Consider the following 15,463-nt stretch of genomic DNA (forward strand, 5'->3'; position numbering starts at 1 on the left):
AGCTGTGTTTCTCTTTAGTTGGCCTCAACTGACGAAAGGTTGTCAACGCGTAGATCAAAATAACAACGTTTGACTGTGGTTATAGAGTATCACACTGTCATGTGTCAAAGACTTTCTAGACCTTAGTTGACTATTGACCTTTCTGCATGTTTCCTCAAAATGACTACTCATCTTTAACAGAAAAAAGTATGCTCATTTACCTACTTCTCCTCAAAGGAAACTTTTTTTTGACATTAAAACATTTGGAGAATGCAGGTATCGATCCCACTACCTCTCACATGCAAAGCGAGCGCTCTACCATCTGTGACATAAACGTAGAAATTCTATTTTTCAATATATCAATGCCTATGGCTGTTCGATTTCATCCAGGTCATTGTAATCTCAAGGCATTCAATCCATTGCAACTGGACTGTTTTGTGTATCTTACAAAAATGTTTCGCTTCTCATCCAAGTAGGCTTGATCAGTTCATGCTCATATACACAGGTTAATCAGATCTATTCTTGGACTCAGATAGTTTTGATTTAACCTTTGACTCCGATTAGTCAGATCTAGTCTTGGACTTAGATTGATCAGATCTAGTCTAGTGGCTATTGCCAAAACCCCAAATTCTTATACTCCAACACAAGCAGGGTGTGCCTGGACAAAGATGGTACTGCCCTATCGTAGTGAGAAAAAACATCTGTTGAGATGCAGAAGAGCAATCCCACTGACAGTGCCAACGACAGTCATCCATTCATCCATTTTCTACCGCTTGTCCTTTTTGGAGTCACGGGAGGTGCTGGAACATATTTCAGCTGCATTTGGGCGGAATGCGGTGTACACCTTGGACAAGTCGCCAACTCATCGCAGCAACGACAGTCATTGAAGTGGAATTTCCCTTCCTTCGCATTGTGACTTAGACCTTGATTATAAAAACTATTATTTGCCGCCTCTCAGCAAGTTTTGACATAAACCAACTAAGAGGAGTTGACCGAGTGGTTAAGGGGATGGCCTGCTACTCCATTGTGTTCTACGCGCAGGGGTTCGAATCCCATCCTCATCGAGCTGTGTTTCTCTTTAGTTTGCCTCAACTGATGAAAGGTTGTGAACGCGTAGATCAGAATAACAATGTTTGACTGTGGTTACAGAGTATCACACTGTCATGTGTCAACGACTTTCGAAAGCTATTGTGACTACTGACCTTTCTGCATGTTTCCTCAAAATGACTACTCATCTTTAACAGAAAAAAGTATGCTCATTTACCTACTTCTACTCAAAGGAAACCTTTTTTTTGACATTAAAACATTTGGAGAATGCAGGTATCGATCCCGCTACCTCTCACATGCAAAGCGAGCGCTCTACCATTTGATGCAGAAGAGCAATCCCACTGCAGTGTTTCCCACACATTCATTTATTTGTGGCGGCCCGCCACGAAAGAATTACGTCCGCCACAAATGGATTTTTCGGCTTTTGACTCGCTCGACCGCTCATAAAAGCAATGGGACTCTGTCTGTGAATGTTGCTTGTAGTTACAACTCCGGTGCAGTAGGTGGCGGTAGTCTACTATGCATTGTAACTCCGCCAATAGCACTTAATTCACCTGGTGGGCCAGAAGAAGAAGAAGAAGAAGAAGAAGAAGAAGAAGAAGAAGACGTCGACGAAGACGAAGTAAAAGAAGAACGGACCAACCGGATCAAAATACGAGGGTAATATAGGTTATAGGTAGATAGGTTAGAGCTGCATCGCTCGCGGCTCGTCATATATTTAACGTTAATCCGCGATTTCACCGGGCGTTTCACTGACGGTGAGCAGCCTGACGCTGCTTCATTGACACCGTCGTTGTTTGACTCGGGGGCCGGGGCAGACGCCCGTAGTAACAGTCACATGTTAAAATACCGACGAGCTAACGTGTCCAGGTTATAACCCTGTTGTCAATAAACACACGTGGAGACGGTGCTTCAGATACTGCATTAATACTGACGCTAAATTGTCCACTGTCCACTGCAGCATGTGAATGCAATGAAAATAATAAAATCTGAGCCAACCAGCTGTTAAAATGTTGTCCAGGTTAATGTTTTGGCCATTAAAGGCCCTTCATTTCAAGATTTTAACTGTGATCGGGCTTTAAACAGGTGGCTGACCTGTTCAGATGGGTGTAACTGCTACTGGTCAAATAATGTGAAATAGCATTTCATTTTACATGTATGCACTGCCATTTAAATGTAATTATAGATAATAATAATAATTACTGTGTAGTGTTGTAAATAGTAAACGGGAAGGATTTTAGTAAGATATAAGCCATGAGCACTACACAGCCAGAAAAAAACCTAGACAGGACAAGTAAAAATATTGGGGCAAGTAGATTTGAGAAGTCGGGCAAGTAGAAAAAAACCTTAACGTTGAACCCTGCATGTGTTGAGCTGCTGCCACTCAAGGTTAGACGGCACTGTACATAGAGCGGTTCTGCTCGTTAGTAATAAATTCTAATGTTGGATGTTCACTCCTTCACACAGATGAGTATAGAAAAATATTTTCAACGGCCAAAAAGAGCTCGACTTGGAGAGGAGGTAGGCCTACAGTCCGGACCACAGGAGGTATTATCAAAACGGTGTAGACACTTAGAAATCTCATAAGGAAAGTGAACAGACGTCCATCAGTGTGAAAATTAATTTGCTTCCATTATTTCTAGGCTTCAACTAGTGCCGCAACTGTGGCAGCTTGCGCAGCTGAGGCAGTAAGAGAGGGCGAGGAGGAAGGGATAGTAAGTACGCAGGGAGATGTTGTAGGAGAGGAGGAAGACAGGCAGCATGTAGAGCCAGCTAGGGCGGAGGCAACAGGTGAGACTCAGCAAACACTGAAAAATAAAGCAGGGTCAGATCAGAAATGCACTTTTCTCATGAAAAGGGTCCTATTTTATTGTATATTCTTATGTGCCTTATAGAGAGGACCACGACAAAACATAGAGCGACTGGGTTCGATCCAGAATGGCTAAAAATGCCACAATTTAAGTCATGGCTGTATAACACCCAGCACGGTAAGCTCCAGTGTCTCCCTCTTATCTGGAGGAGGGTCTGGCGAGCGAGACTAGCTCCAGTGCGACCTGTTCAGCAGCAGCAGGAGGAGAAGGAGGAGGAGGAGGTTGACTGACTGGCAGGACACCTCTGCCTCTGTTTCACTTTATATTGCTGGTAAATAATATGGTTGTAGTAGTAGGCTAAAGTTAAATTATTTAGTATGCACTAATTAAAGGGGCAGAGCTTTAAGAGACATTTTAGCTTTTATATTTTATAAGATATATTTTTTGTAAGAACCACAATTAATAAATATATTTCAGTGAATCACTAATTGTTCAAATCTGTATCTTATATTCCAACTCCGCGTTCTTCTTGGTCATCGCCGCTGCCGCTGCCACCCCCCACCCCACGACCACACCACCACAAATAGATGCCTGTCCTGTGGAAAACACTGCACTGTCAGTGCCAACGACAGTCATCCATCCATCCATTTTCTACCACTTGTCCTTTTTGGAGTCACGGGGGTGCTGGAACATATTTCAGCTGCATTTGGGCGGAATGCGGTGTACACCTTGGACAAGTCGCCAACTCATCGCAGCAACGTGTCACGTGGGGGTCGCATATTCATGCGGGATCGTTCCTTCAGTGCACAACACGGACATTCCGGACAAAGACGTGAAGGTAAGAGATGATTTAATTACATAAATCATAGGCAAACAGAAAAACAAGCAAAAGAAAAGCGTGCCAAACGCACGGGAAGCTAAGGCTAAACTTACCACAGGACTCAGGAACATGAAAACAAACCAACGTGATTGTAGCTTACCGCAAACAAGGAGCACAGGACGAGTGAACAGAAAGGCAGGCTTAAATAGTGTCAGTGATGGAAAACAGGACAGATTCTAGATGTCCTGAAAACAAAACACATGCAGGGTCAAAAGTCACGGGAGGGCGGAGGAAGGACTTGGCGGTGGGTCGCCAGGCCAAGTGTCCCCGAATCCACCCAGGCAAAGTCAAGTGGCGGCGGCGAGTGGAACGACGCTGCAGCCGGCGAGGCGGGCGCCCAGGGAATGGCCACATTGGTGGCCGACTGGGAGGTGGGCGCACTTGGCGAGGCGGACGACCAAGGAGCAGCCACATCCGTGGTCGACGGGGAGGTGGGTGCGTCGGCGCCGTCATGGCAGGCTTGGACGCAGCAGCAGACGAGTCAGGCGTGGACGCAGCAGCAGACGAGTCAGGCGTGGACGCAGGTACAGGCGGCAAAGTTTGGCGTGGTGCAGGCACAGGCGGCGAAGCTTGGCGTGGTGCAGGCACAGGTGGAGAAGCTTGGCGTGGTGCAGGCACAGGCGGAGAAGCTTGGCGTGGTGCAGGCACAGGAGGCAAAGCTTGGCGTGGTGCAGGCACAGGAGGCGAAGCTTGGCGTGGTGCAGGCACAGGAGCTTGAGCCAGCCGAGGAGCAGGAACAGGAGCTTGAGCCAGCCGAGGAGCAGGAACAGGAGCTTGAGCCAGCCGAGGAGCAGGAACAGGAGCTTGAGCCAGCCGCGGAGCAGGAACAGGAGCTTGAGCCAGCCGAGGAGCAGGAACAGGAGCTTGAGCCAGCCGAGGAGCAGGAACAGGAGCTTGAGCCAGCCGAGGAGCAGGAACAGGAGCTTGAGTCAGCCGAGGAGCAGGAACTGGAGCTTGAGCCAGCCGAGGAGCAGGAACTGGAGCTTGAGCCAGCCGAGGAGCAGGAACTGGAGCTGGTGCTAGCCGAGGAGCAGGAACTGGAGCTAGCCGAGGAGCAGGAACTGGAGCTGGTGCTAGCCAAAGAACAGGAACAGGTGCTAGCCGAGGAACAGGAACTGGAGCTGGTGCTAACCGAGGAACAGGAACTGGAGGTAGCCGTGGAACAGGAACTGGAGCTGGTGCTAGCCGAGGCACAGGAACTGGAGATGGTGGCGTCTGCAAGCCCACCGGAGATGATGGTGGCGTCTGCAAGCCCACCGGAGATGATGGTGGCGTCTGCAAGCCCACCGGAGATGATGGCAGAAGGAAAACGTCCTTGACGTGGGCGGGGCTAGAGTCCTTAGGGGCGGAGTCAGAGTCACTGGGGGCGGAGGTGATTGAAGTTGACAGAATCTATTTTCAGAAAAAGTGTCTTGATGGTACTTTATTTTTTGAAAAAAGTCTTTAGGAAGTGGCTGATAAAGGGAGACAGACGGAAAAAAAAGAAAATCCTGATCATAGTCTTCCATTGACGACGCCGGCGGAATGATGTCATCGCCGCACCCGTTTCAGTGACGTCCTCGGAAGTGGGCGGAGTGACGTCATTCAAAATGGATGGAGTTATGATGTTGTCAGAGCTACTGGTAATTTGGCTTGCAGACCAATCTAAAAATTGTTTGGCAAAATGAGTAACCGGATTACCAAACAACTGAGGGGAGGAAGACTGGGCTGTTTGTGGTGACTTGCTGTCCAGAAGAGGAGTTTGGGGGAGCGACGCATTTTGGCGGCGAAACGAAGCCTTTTTGGCTGGCTTCCGTCCTCGCCAGCGCGTCTCCATCTCCTCGAAGCCCGGGGCGAAGGAACTGTCAGCTGCGCTCCTTCTGTCACGTGGGGGTCGCATATTCATGCGGGATCGTTCCTTCAGTGCACAACACGGACACTCCGGACAAAGACGTGAAGGTAAGAGATGATTTAATTACATAAATCATAGGCAAACAGAAAAACAAGCAAAAGAAAAACGTGCCGAGCGCACGGGAAGCTAAGGCTAAACTTAGCACAGGACTCAGGAACATGAAAACAAACCAACGTGATTGTAACTTACCACAAACAAGGAGCACAGGACGAGTGAACAGAAAGGCAGGCTTAAATAGTGTCAGTGATGGAAAACAGGTGCGCGTCGGGAACACAAGCGGCAGGTGAAAATAATAAGTAACCATTGTCACACCGCGGTGAGGGAAGTCTTGTCTTAGGTTTTTCTGTCTTGTGATTTGCATGTTTTAGTTTGAAAAGTAACTCTCCTCTCGTTTCAGGTCACTTGCCCTTCCTTTTGTGTCATCAGTCTGACGTCATCCCGGCAGAAGAGCAATCCAACTGTCAGTGCCAATGACAGTCATCCATCCATCCATTTTCTACCGCTTGTCCTTTTTGGAGTCACAGGGGGTGTTGGAACATATTTCAGCTGCATTTGGGCGGAATGCGGTGTACACCTTGGACAAGTCGCCAACTCATCGCAGCAACGACAGTCATTGAAGTGGAATTTCCCATCCTTCGCATTGTGGTATTGTGTGGCAGAAGTATCCCCGTGGATTGACCACTATCAGCCCAACATAGTCAGCATCACCCTTGTTAGCATTTCCTTTAGTTGTTACAAAGGCACAAAGAAGCATCTGTGACCAGCGTGTTTTTATTTCCTGTTATTTGCTGGAGGCTAAATTGCAGAGTATTTTAGGAATGGTTGAAAGAACAGTGTTGTATGTGGGTAATAGGTGATTTCGCAGACCACCTCCTCTGTTCAGTCATCAATGTTAAGGTTGACCTTGACGTTTTGCCTCTCATCCAAGTAGGCTTCATCAGTTTGTGCTTATTCAAGATTCAAGATTTAAGATTCAAGATTGTTTATTGTCATATGCACAGTTAAACAGACAGTTTGCCGTACAATGAAAATCTTACTTTACTAGTCCACCCTTCAACAAGTCACACGGTAAGACTTATAGACTTAGATTGGTCAGATTAAGTCCAACGGTTGGTGCCAAAACCCCAAATATTTATATAGTTTACTATTTGTTTTAATGTTGTAAAAATAACACAACAATATCTTAATTCTTCTCTATGTCCATGTGGTTATATGCAGTGACGTAGACCTTGATAATAAAAACTGTCATTTGCCGCTTCTCAGCAAGTGTTGACATAAACAAGCTAAGATGAGGTGGCCGAGTGGTTAAGGCGATGGACAGCTATTCCATTGTGTTCTACACGCGAGGGTTCGAATCCCATCCTCATCGAACTGTGTTTCTCTTTAGTTGGCCTCAACTGACGAAACATTGTCAACGCGTAGATCAGAATAACAATGTTTGACTGTGGTTACAGAGTATCACACTGTCATGTGTCAACGACTTTCTAGAGCTGAGGTGACTACTGACCTTTCTGCATGTTTGCTCAAAATGACTACTCATCTTTAACAGAAAAAAGTATGCTCATTTGCCTACTTCTCCTCAAAGGAAACCTTTTTTTGACATTAAAACATTTGGAGAAGGCAGGTATCGATCCCGCTACCTCTCACATGCAAAGCGAGCGCTCTACCATTTGAGCTAATTCCCCTCTGTCTGCATTATAAACGTAGAAGTTCTATTTTTCAATACATCAATGCCTATGGATGTTCTCATTCATCCAGATCATTGTACTCTCATGGCATTCAATCCATTACAACTGGACTGTTTGGTGTGTCTTACAAAAATGTTTTGCTTCTCATCCAAGTAGGCTTGACCAGTTCATGCTCATAGACACAGGTTGGCCAGATCTATTCTTAGACTCAGATTGTTCAGATTTAACCTTTGACTCCGATTGGTCGGATCTAGTCTTGGACTTAGATTGGTCAGATCTAGTCTAATGGCTTCTGCCAAAACCCCAAATTCTTATACTCCAACACAAGGAGGGTTTGCCTGGGCAAAGATCGTACTGCCCTATTGTAGTGAGAAAAAACATCTGTTGAGATGCAGAAGAACAATCCCACTGTCAGTGCCAACAACAGTCATCCATCCATCCATTTTCTACCGTTTGTCCTTTTTAGAGTCACAGGGGGTGCTGGAACATATTTCAGCTGCATTTGGGCGGAATGCGGTGTACACCTTGGACAAGTCGCCAACTCATCGCAGCAACGACAGTCATTGAAGTGGAATTTCTCTTCCTTTGCATTGTGGTATTGTGTGGCAGAAGTATCGCTGTGGATCGACCACTATCAGCCCAACATAGTCAGCATCACCCTTGTTAGCATTTCCTTCAGTTGTAACAAAGGCACAAAGAAGCATCTGTGACCAGGGTGTTTCTATTTCCTGTTATTTGCTGGAGGCTAAATTGCAGAGTATTTTAGGAACGGTTGAAAAAACAGTGTTGTATGTGGGTAATAGGTGATTTCGCAGACCACCTCCTCTGTTCAGTCATCAATGTCAAGGTTGACCTTGAAGTTTCGCCTCTCATCCAAGTAGGCTTCATCAGTTTGTGCTTATTCAAGATTCAAGATTTAAGATTTAAGATTCAAGATTGTTTATTGTCATATGCACAGTTAAACAGACAGTTTGCCGTACAATGAAAATCTTACTTTGCTAGTCCACCCTTCAACAAGTCACACGGTAAGACTTATAGACTTAGATTGGTCGGATTAAGTTCAACGATTGGTGCCAAAACCCCAAATATTTATACAGTTTACTATTTTCTTTAATGTTTTAAAAATAACACAACAATATCTTAATTCCTCTCTATGTCCATGTGGTTATATGCTGTGACATAGACCTTGATTCTAAAAACTATTTGCCGCCTCTCAGCAAGTTTTGACATAAACAAACTAAGATGAGGTGGCCGAGTGGTTAAGGCGATGGACTGCTTATCCATTGTGTTCTACACGTGTGGGTTTGAATCCCATCCTCATCGAGCTGTGTTTCTCTTTAGTTGGCCTCAACTGACGAAAGGTTGTCAACGCGTGGATCAAAATAACAACGTTTGACTGTGGTTATGGAGTATCACACTGTCATGTGTCAAAGACTTTCTAGACCTTAGTTGACTATTGACCTTTCTGCATGTTTCCTCAAAATGACTACTCATCTTTAACAGAAAAAAGTATGCTCATTTACCTACTTCTCCTCAAAGGAAACCTTTTTTTGACATTAAAACATTTGGAGAATGCAGGTATGGATCCTGCTACCTCTCACATGCAAAGCGAGCGCTCTACCATTTGAGCTAATTCCCCCTCTGTCTGAGACATAGACGTAGAAATTCTATTCTTCAATATATCAATGCCTATGGATGTTCTCATTCATCCAGGTCATTGTAATCTCAAGGCATTCAATCCATTGCAACTGGACTGTTTGGTGTGTCTTACAAAAATGTTTCGCTTCTCATCCAAGTAGGCTCGATCAGTTCATGCTCATAGACACAGGTTGGCCAGATCTATTCTTAGACTCAGATTGTTCAGATTTAACCTTTGACTCCGATTGGTCAGATCTAGTCTTGGACTTAGATTGGTCAGATCTAGTCTAGTGTCTTCTGCCAAAACCCCAAATTTTTATCCTCCAACACAAGGAGGGTTTGCCTGGGCAAAGATGGTACTGCCCTATCGTGGTGAGAAAAAACATCTGTTGAGATGCAGAAGAGCAATCCCACTGTCAGTGCCAACGACAGTCATCCATCCATCCATTTTCTAACGCTTGTCCTTTTTGGAGTCACAGGGAGTGTTGGAACATATTTCAGCTGCATTTGGGCAGAATGCGGTGTACACCTTGGACAAGTCACCAACTCATCCCAGCAACGACAGTCATTGAAGTGGAATTTCCCTTCTTCGCATTGTGGTATTGTGTGGCAGAAGTATCGCTGTGGATCGACCACTATCTGCCCAACATAGTCAGCTTCACCCTTGTTAGCATTTCCTTCAGTTGTAACAAAGGCACAAAGAATTATCTGTGACCAGGGTGTTTCTATTTCCTGTTATTTGCTGGAGGCTAAATTGCAGAGTATTTTAGGAACGGTTGAAAAAACAATGTTGTATGTGGGTAATAGGTGATTTCGCAGACCACCTCCTCTGTTCAGTCATCAATGTCAAGGTTGACCTTGACGTTTCGCCTCTCATCCAAGTAGGCTTCATCAGTTTGTGCTTATTCAAGATTCAAGATTTAAGATTCAAGATTGTTTATTGTCATATGCACAGTTAAACAGACAGTTTGCCGTACAATGAAAATCTTACTTTGCTAGTCCACCCTTCAACAAGTCACATGGTAAGATTTATAGACTTAGATTGGTCGGATTAAGTTCAACGATTGGTGCCAAAACCCCAAATATTTATACAGTTTACTATTTTTTTAATGTTGTAAAAATAACACAACAATATCTTAATTCCTCTCTATGTCCATGTGGTTATATGCTGTGACATAGACCTTGATTATAAAAACTATTTGCCGCCTCTCAGCAAGTTTTGACATAAACAAACTAAGATGAGGTGGCCGAGTGGTTAAGGCGATGGACTGCTTATCCATTGTGTTCTACACGTGTGGGTTTGAATCCCATCCTCATCGAGCTGTGTTTCTCTTTAGTTGGCCTCAACTGACGAAAGGTTGTGAACGCGTGGATCAGAAAAACAATGTTTGACTGTGGTTACAGAGTATCACACTGTCATGTGTCAACGACTTTCGAGAGCTGAGGTGACTACTGACCTTTCTGCATGTTTCCTCAAAATGACTACTCATCTTTAACAGAAAAAAGTATGCTCATTTACCTATTTTTACTTAAAGAAAACCTTTCGTTGACAATAAAAAAAACTTGGAGGATGCAGGTATCGCTCCCGCTACCTCTCACATGCAAAGCGAGCGCTCCACTATTTGAGCTAATTCCACTTCTTTCAAGGTTTGGCCTTAATATTTTCTGTGAGGAAGACCCCACTTACAGGATGTTGAATTCAAATGGAAACACAAATGATACGATGAGGTGGCAGAGAGTTTAAAGTGTTGCTCTGCTAATTTGTTGTATATATATATATATATGTATATATATATATATATATGTCTTAATAAGGTTATCCAAAAAATAGTGCTCTATAACGTAGTAGAGCGCAATATATGTATGTGTGGGAAAAAATCACAAGACTATTTCATCTCTACAGGCCTGTTTCATGAGGGGGGGATCCCTCAATCATCAGGAGATTTTAATGGGAGCATTCACATACCATGGATTATATAGGGCACAGAGTGGGTGGGTACAGGCTGGTGTAGGGGCGTGGTGATTGGCTCATGTGTTACCTAGGAGGTGTTTCCGTCTGTGGCGGCATGCTGTTACAATTTTGCTGCGCTTGTTGAGGGATGACAGGTCTGGACGGTAAATAATAAACAGTTTTTCTTTCAAGCATAGGTTGCATCTTTTATTACCACTATTGTAAGGTGTGCTGGATGCAAGAATTTGCCATGTTATTGAATATTCAACATTATTGTCTTTGAGGTCCCAAATGTGTTTGCTGAGTTCTGTGGTATTCCGCAGGTTTTGGTTCCTGAAAGAAGCCTTGTGATTGTTCCATCTGGTTTTGAACTCTCCTTCAGTTAATCCTACATATGTGTCGGATGTGTTAATGTCCTTGCGTGTTACCTTAGATTGGTAGACAACTGATGTTTGTAAGCACCCCCCGTTGAGAGGGCAATCAGGTTTCTTTCGACAGTTGCAACCTTTGTTGGTTTTGGAGTCGCTCTGTCCGGGGGCCGACGGCTCATTTGCAATTGTTTTGTTGTGGTTTGAGATTATTTGTCGTATATTGTTCATACAGCTGTAGCTCAATTTAATGTTGTTCTTGTTGAATACTTTTCTTAGGGTGTTGTCTTTGGGAAAGTGTTTGTCAATCAGGTTGAGGAATTTGTGTCCAATGTTAGTTGAGACGTTTTTGCTGTATGGGGGGTTGTACCAGATGATGTTGTTTCGTTTTCTGTTCTTTTTCGGTTGGTTTCCTGGCGTGGGTTCATAGGTGAGGGTGAAATTGTATCCGCTTTCATCAAGGGCTTTTTGGTACGGGGGCGTTGCTTGGTCAAATTCAGCTTTGCTAGATGACAGCATCGATAGCCTTTTATTAATTCCGTTAGGTATTCTTTTCGTGGTGGTGGGTGGGTGGTTGCTGTCATGGTGCACGTATTGGAGTGTTGTGTTGGGTTTCGTGAATGGTTGGTAGCTGTTATTTCTCAGGTTGAAAGTGACGTCAAGGAAGTTGACAACTGAAGGAGAGTTCAAAACCAGATGGAACAATCACAAGGCTTCTTTCAGGAACCAAAACCTGCGGAATCCCACAGAACTCAGCAAACACATTTGGGACCTCAAAGACAATAATGTTGAATATTCAATAACATGGCAAATTCTTGCATCCAGCACACCTTACAATAGTGGTAATAAAAGATGCAACCTATGCTTGAAAGAAAAACTGTTTATTATTTATCGTCCAGACCTGTCATCCCTCAACAAGCGCAGCGAAATTGTAACAGCATGCCGCCACATACGGAAACACCTCCTAGGTAACACATGAGCCAATCACCACGCCCCTACACCAGCCTGTACCCACTGTGCCCTATATAATCCATGGTATGTGAATGCTCCCATTAAAATCTCCTGATGATTGAGGGAACCCCCCCTCATGAAACAGGCCTGTAGAGATGAAATAGTCTTGTGATTTTTTCCCACACATACATATATATATATATATATATATATATATATATATATATATATATATATATATATATATATATATATATATATATATATATATATATATATATATACATATATATATATATATATATATATATATATATATATATATATATATATATATATATATATATATATATATATATATATATATATATATACAATATACAATGAAAAAATTAAAACAAAAAATATTTGGTTTACATGACATGACATGTAAATATGGAATTTTCCTGGTAGACCTAACAGTTTGACAGCATTCTCCAATGGAGCATTTTGGAGAATCATCCTGGATTAATTTAGATTGAAGTGAGTCACAATGGTAAACTTTTTGAATGATTTCGATGTGTAGTTATTTAACTTAATTTGTGATGATTTATCTGTAATGCTCAGTCCAATTTTTTCCAAATTAATTTGAGGGAATTTGTCACCGCCTGCTGCCACCTTGCGGTTTGTATTGTGAGTTTGCTTCTTCTGGTGCAGTTGATCTTGTTCTTACAGCAGGAAAACATTTTTTCTCCAGTGTGTGTTCTCATGTGTACTTTCAGATCCCAAAGGTGTTTAAAGGTTTTGTCACAGTGAGAACATGTAAAGTGTGTGTTGTCAGTGTGACATGTCTTATCATCTTCAGAGTCTTCATCATCAGTGTCAGGAGAGTGGGACGTTGTGTCGTCACTATCTGATAGTGGAGCTAAGATCTTGTCTGCTTGTGATCCTCCACAGTGGTCTCCATCAGCTTCTGTTGTCATGTGTTGAGTTGAGCTGCTGCTTGGAGGCTCCGCCTCTCTCTTCTCCTTACTTTTACCTTTGACGTCATCAGCTTCACTCTTCACAATCACACCAGTCAATGGCATCTTGGTGATATCACCCTCCTCCAGTCTTTCAAGATGCTCTCCCTCCTGACTTCCCCTTCTTCCTCTTTAAAACGAGAGGTGAGTGGGGCCTCCTCTTTCACTTTAAAATGGGGTGTCAGCAGGTCCTCCTCTTCCTTTTTAATTTGCAGGGTCTGTGGCGCCTTGTCATCCTCTTCAATGTGGAAAGGCTGTGGCTCCTCCTTCAACATCCTGAAGCTCCACTTCTGTTGCTCAGGGAGAAGATGTTCCTCTCAGACGCCTGCATTACACAAAAAGATAAACATGTTTTAGAATCGTCTCGCTTTGCTTAGTCACACAATGCATTTGGTACATTTAATAATAATAATAATAATAATACCCAGGATTTATATAGCGCTTTTCTAAGTACCCAAAGTCGCTTTACATGTAGAACCCATCAATCATTCACACCTGGTGGTGGTAAGCTACTTTCGTAACCACACCTGCCCTGGGGTAGACTGACAGAAGCGTGGCTGCAATTTGCGCCAACGGCCCCTCCGACCACCACCTATCATTTATCATTCAATTCGCCGGTGTGAGTGGCACAGGGGGAAGTGTCCCGCCCAAGGACACAAGGGCAGAGATTTTTGGGATGGTAAGAGGCCTGGGAGCGAACCTGCAACCCTCAGGTTTCTGGCACGGTTGCTCTACCCACTACGCCAAGCTTACCGTACTTAAGAAAACCAAGTCATTGTATGAACTGTCTTGAAATTTCTGTGGTGGACAAACACGCTACTTTTTACAACATTATTCACAGTTAAAGACTGTGAAAAGGTGGACTTTTTAGAAAGAAATGTATGCTGCGATAAATGATTAAATATACAAACCCTGTTTCCATATGAGTTGGGAAATTGTGTTAGATGTAAATATAAACTGAATACATCCATCCATCCATCCATCCATCTTCTTCCGCTTATCCGAGGTCGGGTCGCGGGGGCAGCAGCCTAAGCAGGGAAGCCCAGACTTCCCTCTCCCCAGCCACTTCGTCCAGCTCCTCCCGGGGGATCCCGAGGCGTTCCCAGGCCAGCCGGGAGACATAGTCTTCCCAAAGTGTCCTGGGTCTTCCCCGTGGCCTCCTATCGGTCGGACGTGCCCTAAACACCTCCCGAGGGGGGCGATCGGGTGGCATCCTTACCAGATGCCCGAACCACCTCATCTGGCTCCTCTCGATGTGGAGGAGCAGCGGCTTTGCTTTGAGCTCCCCCCGGATGACAGAGCTTCTCACCCTATCTCTAAGGGAGAGCCCTGCCACCCGGCGGAGGAAACTCATTTCGGCCGCTTGTACCCGTGATCTTGTCCTTTCGGTCATAACCCAAAGCTCATGACCATAGGTGAGGATGGGAACGTAGATCGACCGGTAAATTGAGAGCTTTGCCTTACGGCTCAGCTTCTTCTTCACCACAACGGATCGATACGGCGTCCGCATTACTGAAGATGCCGCACCGATCCGCCTGTCAATCTCACGATCCACTCTTCCCTCACTCGTGAACAAGACTCCGAGGTACTTGAACTCCTCCACTTGGGGCAGGGTCTCCTCCCCAACCCGGAGATGGCACTCCACCCTTTTCCGGGCGAGAACCATGGACTCGGACTTGGAGGTGCTGATTCTCATCCCAGTCGCTTCACACTCGGCTGCGAACCAATCCAGCAAGAGCTGAAGATCCTGGCCAGATGAAGCCATCAGGACCACATCATCTGCAAAAAGACCTAATCCTGCAGCCACCAAACCGGATCACCTCAACGCCTTGACTGCGCCTAGAAATTCTGTCCATAAAAGTTATGAACAGAATCGGCGACAAAGGGCAGCCTTGGCGGATTCCAACCCTCACTGGAAACGTGTCCGACTTACTGCCGGCAATGCGGACCAAGCTCTGACACTGATCATACAGGGAGCGGACCGCCAAAATCAGACAGTCCGATACCCCATACTCTCTGAGCACTCCCCACAGGACTTCCCGAGGGACACGGTCGAATGCCTTCTCCAAGTCCACAAAGCACATGTAGACTGGTTGGGCAAACTCCCATGCACCCTCAAGGACCCTGCCGAGAGTATAGAGCTGGTCCACAGTTCCACGACCAGGACGAAAACCACACTGTTCCTCCTGAATCCGAGGTTCGACTATCCGGCGTAGCCTCCTCTCCAGTACACCTGAATAGACCTTACCGGGAAGGCT

At 44.8% G+C, this 15,463-nt stretch overlaps 3 non-coding genes across 3 annotated transcripts; all 3 read left to right on the forward strand.

Annotated features, from left to right (window-relative positions):
• The first annotated feature begins 6,895 nt into the window (after positions 1-6,895).
• trnas-gcu (transfer RNA serine (anticodon GCU)) lies at positions 6,896-6,977 on the forward strand. Its single transcript has one exon. It is a non-coding gene; the product is annotated as a tRNA-Ser (tRNA).
• Positions 6,978-8,537: 1,560 nt separating this feature from the next.
• trnas-gcu (transfer RNA serine (anticodon GCU)) lies at positions 8,538-8,619 on the forward strand. Its single transcript has one exon. It is a non-coding gene; the product is annotated as a tRNA-Ser (tRNA).
• Positions 8,620-10,171: 1,552 nt separating this feature from the next.
• trnas-gcu (transfer RNA serine (anticodon GCU)) lies at positions 10,172-10,253 on the forward strand. Its single transcript has one exon. It is a non-coding gene; the product is annotated as a tRNA-Ser (tRNA).
• The last annotated feature ends 5,210 nt before the right edge of the window (positions 10,254-15,463 follow it).

The sequence above is a fragment of the Nerophis lumbriciformis genome, linkage group LG01, assembly GCF_033978685.3.
Source record: "Nerophis lumbriciformis linkage group LG01, RoL_Nlum_v2.1, whole genome shotgun sequence".
Classification (NCBI taxonomy): Eukaryota; Metazoa; Chordata; class Actinopteri; order Syngnathiformes; family Syngnathidae; genus Nerophis; species Nerophis lumbriciformis.